Raw genomic sequence first — 5,913 nt, 5'->3', positions numbered from 1 at the left:
TGACTCTCAATGAATATTTTGTAATCTTAATAATTAATAACAGTCGTGAGTGCAGGCTGTACTGGTGGTCAATGCAGATATGCTGTTCTGAATGGAAATAATTATGGTGTAACATTAAGCAGTGTGTTTTCAGCTGCATAATACACACACATTTCTGATAAAGATCTAAAAATATTTCAAGTGTTTCCGTGCCATTGATCCTGATGACCACAACTGGACTACGAATTAACTTTGCTCTTCGTGTCTGCAAAGCAAGAGAATGGCTAGTCATTAATTTCACTTCATAATAATAAAGGCATCATGCACCTCAAGAATTAAGTTTATGCCTATATGTAACCATAACAATTGCTGTGTATAACATTAAATCAATGTTTAAAGATTCAGAGGATAATGTGTAAGTACTAATTCGCTTGGTTCTATTCACAGTAGCTAGGCTAAAAATAACCCAAATTCAACCCAATTATTTTTAGATTGTCTATATATTAACTGAAACCTTAACATTGAAATACAGTACATCGAACTAAATGATCGTAAAATAAACATTTTCTGTATTTTCTATTAACGGGCCTTAGCCAAAAGTGTGTTTTTGCATTCTTTGTGTACCGAAGAGATGAAACACAGCAGGCTATTATGATCAGCAATTTCCTTTAATAAATAATGAAAAAAAGATCAATAAATATACGTCTACATTCCGGTAGAACCCCCGTCGCGCTGTACCACCAACAGCAAAACCTTCTGAAGGTGATCAATGTATTTATTGCAGGTTGTTTTTGTCAGGCGATCTGTCCAGAAGGTCACAATGGCCTGGAGAAGCTCAGCTTTGTTCCATGGTTTAGCCTCACGTCTGATAAACTCCTTCAGTGCGTGCCAAACCAGCTCGATGGGGTTGAGATCTGGTGATCTGCAAGCAAGAGGCAAGTTAGAGGAAATTTGCTTTTGCTAATTTCATGAATGAGGTTGTCTAACGTAAAGCAACCAAGAACAAAAAGACACATACTCGGCTGGTGTTTTCACCCAGTTGATCCCCTCCTCAGCAATACAGTGTCTTGATGCTGTATGTTTTGGATCATTATCTGTATTATAAATAAAGAAATATTAGAAAACATTCTTCCAGAAATTATCAAAAAATAAATAAATAAAAAGTTTAATAAATAAATAGCGATGAGGTCCTTTAAAGTGGTGCTGAATTTATGGCGCCAGCGCAGATTTTATTATGCTTTCTTGGTAATAGTGTCGGTCCATAATTCCTGTAAATTTGCAAGTCAAAATTCAGCGATATTTAGAAACTATTCATGATGCTGTTCAAATTTAAGCTGTACAGTATTTTTGAACTAACCTTCGAAGATAACTATTGGTCCAGGGGCCGGTTGCACCAGCTGCACGCAAGTTACAACCTAGCCTAGTTTTGACGTAAATGGACACTAAGTTACAACTTACGCACTACTAAATATTTTTTCGTTGCACCATTACACTTAGTTGAAGTGTAACTCTACGTTTAAACTAAATATTTACGGACGCGTCTGGTCAGGAGTAACGGTTGGAATAAAATAGCAGACTGAGTGAACTGCATCAATATGCTCTTCTTTTACTTGACAACCTCCAATCCTTTAGGCATATATGATGCTGCTGACATTCACACTCACGTACATATTAAGAGAGAGAACAATATGTGAATATGTGAAGCCCGTCTTCAACACCCCATCTACAGCGCGCCTCTGTACACTTCGGTCCGTGTTTGCGCATGTCAGATGAAATAATAAATAAATGGCATTTCTTATGTTTTTTTTTTTTCTTTCAGTATTTATTGATCCTTATTTATTTCAATTACAGTTTCTGAATGTTATTTACATATAAAAATAGCTTACGTATAGACTAATGTTATTAATGTATGGTTTTTAATGGAAACTTGTTTTTACCGTTAGTATAGGTGAAGCAAAAGAAGTTAGAATGAAGGATAAATTAAAATTAATAACATTTAAACAAGTTCTGCTCGTGTATTTGAAGGTTTCTATTGGATGATTTAGGGTAAACGTCATTTTATGCGACTACACATTACTTTACGGAGAGCTTACGAACTACTAGCTACATCCTGCTTAACGTACAACTGGTGCAACCGAAGTAAGTACAAATTTAGTTACAAACTAGCAAGTAGTTACTAGCCTCTAGTGTGGACTTAACATTCTAATTTAAGTAAGAACTTACGAATGGCTGGTGCAACCCTACCCTGGTCCCTGACAGGATATGGACCCCCAAACATGAAGTTTAATGGGATGTTTGGCCTTCGGTTTTGCAACGTGTCGACCCTTTTTTTATATAGCACATCAAAGCAAAGCGCTCCAAAGCAACGGTTGTTTCGTCAGCAAATATTACATTGTCAAAGGTCTCCTCAACATCCATCCACTGCTGCACTTGGCTAAGGCGCAGGGCCTTGTTGTTGTCCCTGATCATAGGGTCGGTCCTGTGAAAATATTTCACTTTGTAAAAAATGCGTAAATATTGAAGATTAGTCACTGTACAGTATAGCTATGATTATAGATGCTTACAGGGCTTTTCCATAAGTCCATCCAAGTTTCTTTATGGACCTTCTGATGGTACTGATTGATATTTTTTAACTGCAATCGGGACTGAAGCTCATTTTGAATTTTTTTAGCAGAACGTTCATCGTCTTCATGCAGTATTTCCTCAATGCATTGAAGTACAGCACTATATACACAATAACTCAATACAGATGGTTTTTTAGTTGCAGGAGTCTGGCGACGATGTCGTCTAATAGTGTCACTGGATACATGAACACCTGACTGCATCAAGAATGTTCTGACGTCAGAGAAATGATGCCCTGCTATCCACAAAGACCTGATCTTCATGCTCATCTCCAGGGAAATCTTCGTCATGGTTGACTCTAACATAATTTATACTTGAGTTTAAACAGAGTTTTATACTTGTACTACAATTGTGTTGCCTGTGGTACAAAATCATTCTGCCTCTGTAGCAAATTGGTACTGTATAATGGAAATGGTATAGAGTTTTTATTAGAATACAATAAAAAAAAAAAAAACAGGAAATTTATAAGCAGTATTACAACACAAAAATAAACAAAATGGTGGCCTAAGACTTCTGCACAGTACTGTAACTTAGGCGCAAAAACATTAATGTTCAGCCCTGTGAACCTGCTAAATGGTCAAAATGCCAGTTTCTGCTCCACTGCATCAACATCCGAGACCGTCCGATTACTTTCTGTAAGAAAAATGCTTATTACTTTAAAAAATTTAAAATCTAATTTAGGCAAAACATTTGTATAGTCATACTTTGATTTGTAATAACACCCGAACACAAACTAATGCAGATTTATATGAGGCTGAAACTCCTGTTTGCATGATAAATGTTAAATATTGATGTAATATTGTGTAACTTATTACACTCTGTTATTTTAGCAATTTGACATCAGCATTGTTATCTTCCTGTATCGTGAGCACACAGTCCGGTGCCAACTTTGTAGTTTAAGCGAGCTTTTTAGCGTCTGTTATTTTTACAGGGCGTAGGAAACACCAAGACATACAGCATTATCCTTTAGGCATTGGTGCCAGAAATAACAGGAAAAACATGGCGCGATCGGAGTATGATGTCTAAACGAAACAAAAATCCAAACTATGTTAACATTATAGTTTGTAAACAATGTAATTACATTTTCAGTTTTAAAATGGCAATTCTTACCTTGGATACACTGAAGGAAAACATCTTCTCCCGAAAATTACAGCCAAACAGTGAGTAGTAATGGCGTCGGCGCGATGCAGTGCGTGCCGCGTGGGGGATGGGAAATGCTGAATGAAATCTCGCGGGATCCATCCTGCATGCAGATCAAGGCTTGGCTGCATCTCGCGGTAGTTTGATGTCGTGGGGAATGGGATCTCGCGAGAAAGTTGTCAGCACAATTAAAGTGGCTACTTTTTTTTTTTTTTTTTTGCTATCAGCGGAAAATTGGGTAGAACACGTATAACATTTATAACATAAAAGTAACATTTAATTTATAATATATTTTCTTTTCATTTCATTTCAAGGATGGGGAAAATACAGTGACTTGGATATGTTTGCAGCTCTGGAAATAGCGAAGCACCGTAGACTGATAAAACAAAAATTGAAATACACAAATAACATTTTTCAACCCCGATCAAACTAATCAGCTAATCCAAGGTGTTCAGTGCTGGATAATTACAGACCGGTGTATTGGAGCAGGTCTATAAAATGGCGCGTGCTACCCGAGACAAACTCTTCCCCTTTACACAGCTGCTGTTGCAGCCATTAAGAAAAGTTCAGTTTTGTTTTTTAATGGCAAAGTGATTATATTTCGTTTCGTTTCTTTATTAAGTTCATTTAGAAATATGATTGGAACATTTTATGTTTGTTAATTTCAAGTTGTATTTATTATTTTTTTAAATACCAAGGCATGTTTGATCAGTTTAGCCTTCTCAAATAAACAGGATATGGGACATAAAAAAAACTTCATGCATTTCACAATATACATTTAAAAATGTCAAATAAATGTGTGATAAGTATAAAATCGTTTGTGCTAAAAGTGGAAGCTGAAGCGCGCTTTGAAGGACATGGAGGCGCTAGCGAGATCACTTGCGTTTTTTTTCTTAAGAGTGGAAAATTAAAATACTCTGTAATTTTTCCTCATGAAGGTAAGAGTATACATCATTAGAAGCCGCAAATAGTTTTATTTGTATGCACTCACAATATCAACAAAATGTTTTGCTTTTTAAAATAAAGACAGGGTCTTGATCTTGAGCAGGAACACTTCACAAAAACTGAACCGAAACTCAGCAAATACTTGCCTCACTGACATAATAAATATATTTATAGAATGCTATAAAATACTACTTTACAACGAAATAATTCAAATAAAAAATTAAAAACTCTTTCATTAGCCTATGTAATCCATAAAGACGCATTTCTCTCTAAAGGCGCGTCCAGTGAGGAGATCTGGGGAGTAAGTGTGGAGCAAAGTGTGGATCTGTCCTTGAAGGACGATCAACTCGGTTTTGTTTATATTTTGCTTAACCTATAATCTTAAATGACAGATGTCCTATTTATTTATTTTTCTCTGCGACACTTTTCCTACTGTGTAAACGGAAAAATGTCAAACGAATTTAGTATTTTGACAAGATTAATAAAAATAGCTAAAAGGCTTTTTGTACAACTGACTTTTTTTCTCTCTCTGCGACACTTTTTCCTATGGTGTTGTAAATGTTAAAAACGAATGTCAAGACTAATAGAAATAAATACAATTTTTGTGCAATATTTTTATTTTCTCTGTGACACTTTTTTCCCTCAAAATCAAGTCAAAGTCAACAAATTCAAGACCTGACAAGACGAATAAAATAACAAATACAATTTCGTGCAGGCTACACTTTAATTCGTTAGCCTATCTCTCTTTCAGTAGCGGAAATTTAAATGTGAGATTCAGGAAACGAGATCTAAATTTAGTGAGAACGGTCGGGTCAGGAAGAAATTATTCTAATTAAGCGGACAGCGGGTGAACAAAGAGTGAATAGCTGGAGCGGGTGGGTGAGGGACAAAAAAAACCCAGCGTGTCAACCGTCCCTTTGCGCCACCTGGTGGTGATTTCGCGAACGACTTTCACATCTGAGTGATTTGTATTTGCCGCGGCGGCGGTATAGGCATTCTGGTTGACTACCTATTGTACGTACCTCGGTTTTAACGTCACAGTTCGGTATGATTTCGGTACAGCAAGAGGAAAACTAAACTTTTTTTTTTTAAATAGTGGTTTACTGAACAAGTTGTTCTTTTTTTTAAATGCATTCAGTTATAGTTTAAATCTTCTTAGTCATAAAAATGTACCTCAGTTTATGCTTTAAAATAGGGAGCCTTTTTAAATTATAAGGTTACAATTAA

The 5,913-nt window shown here is 35.9% G+C and overlaps 1 long non-coding RNA gene across 2 annotated transcripts; it reads right to left on the bottom strand.

Annotated features, from left to right (window-relative positions):
* Window positions 1–626: 626 nt before the first annotated feature.
* Window positions 627–3,856, bottom strand: LOC131543965 (uncharacterized). 2 transcript variants are annotated; one of them, XR_009271997.1, is made up of 6 exons: window positions 3,712–3,805; window positions 3,168–3,234; window positions 2,544–2,899; window positions 2,371–2,458; window positions 998–1,073; window positions 627–901 (listed from the first exon to the last, which is right to left on the bottom strand). It is a non-coding gene; the product is annotated as an uncharacterized LOC131543965 (long non-coding RNA). The 2 variants fall into 2 exon arrangements; XR_009271996.1 differs by lacking the exon at window positions 3,168–3,234 and having other exon boundaries at window positions 3,712–3,856.
* Between the last annotated feature and the right edge of the window lie 2,057 nt (window positions 3,857–5,913).

Source organism: Onychostoma macrolepis, chromosome 07, assembly GCF_012432095.1.
Source record: "Onychostoma macrolepis isolate SWU-2019 chromosome 07, ASM1243209v1, whole genome shotgun sequence".
NCBI lineage: Eukaryota > Metazoa > Chordata > Actinopteri > Cypriniformes > Cyprinidae > Onychostoma > Onychostoma macrolepis.
Note: the sequence above shows the minus strand (reverse complement) of the source record. Positions and strands in the feature narration are given on the sequence as shown.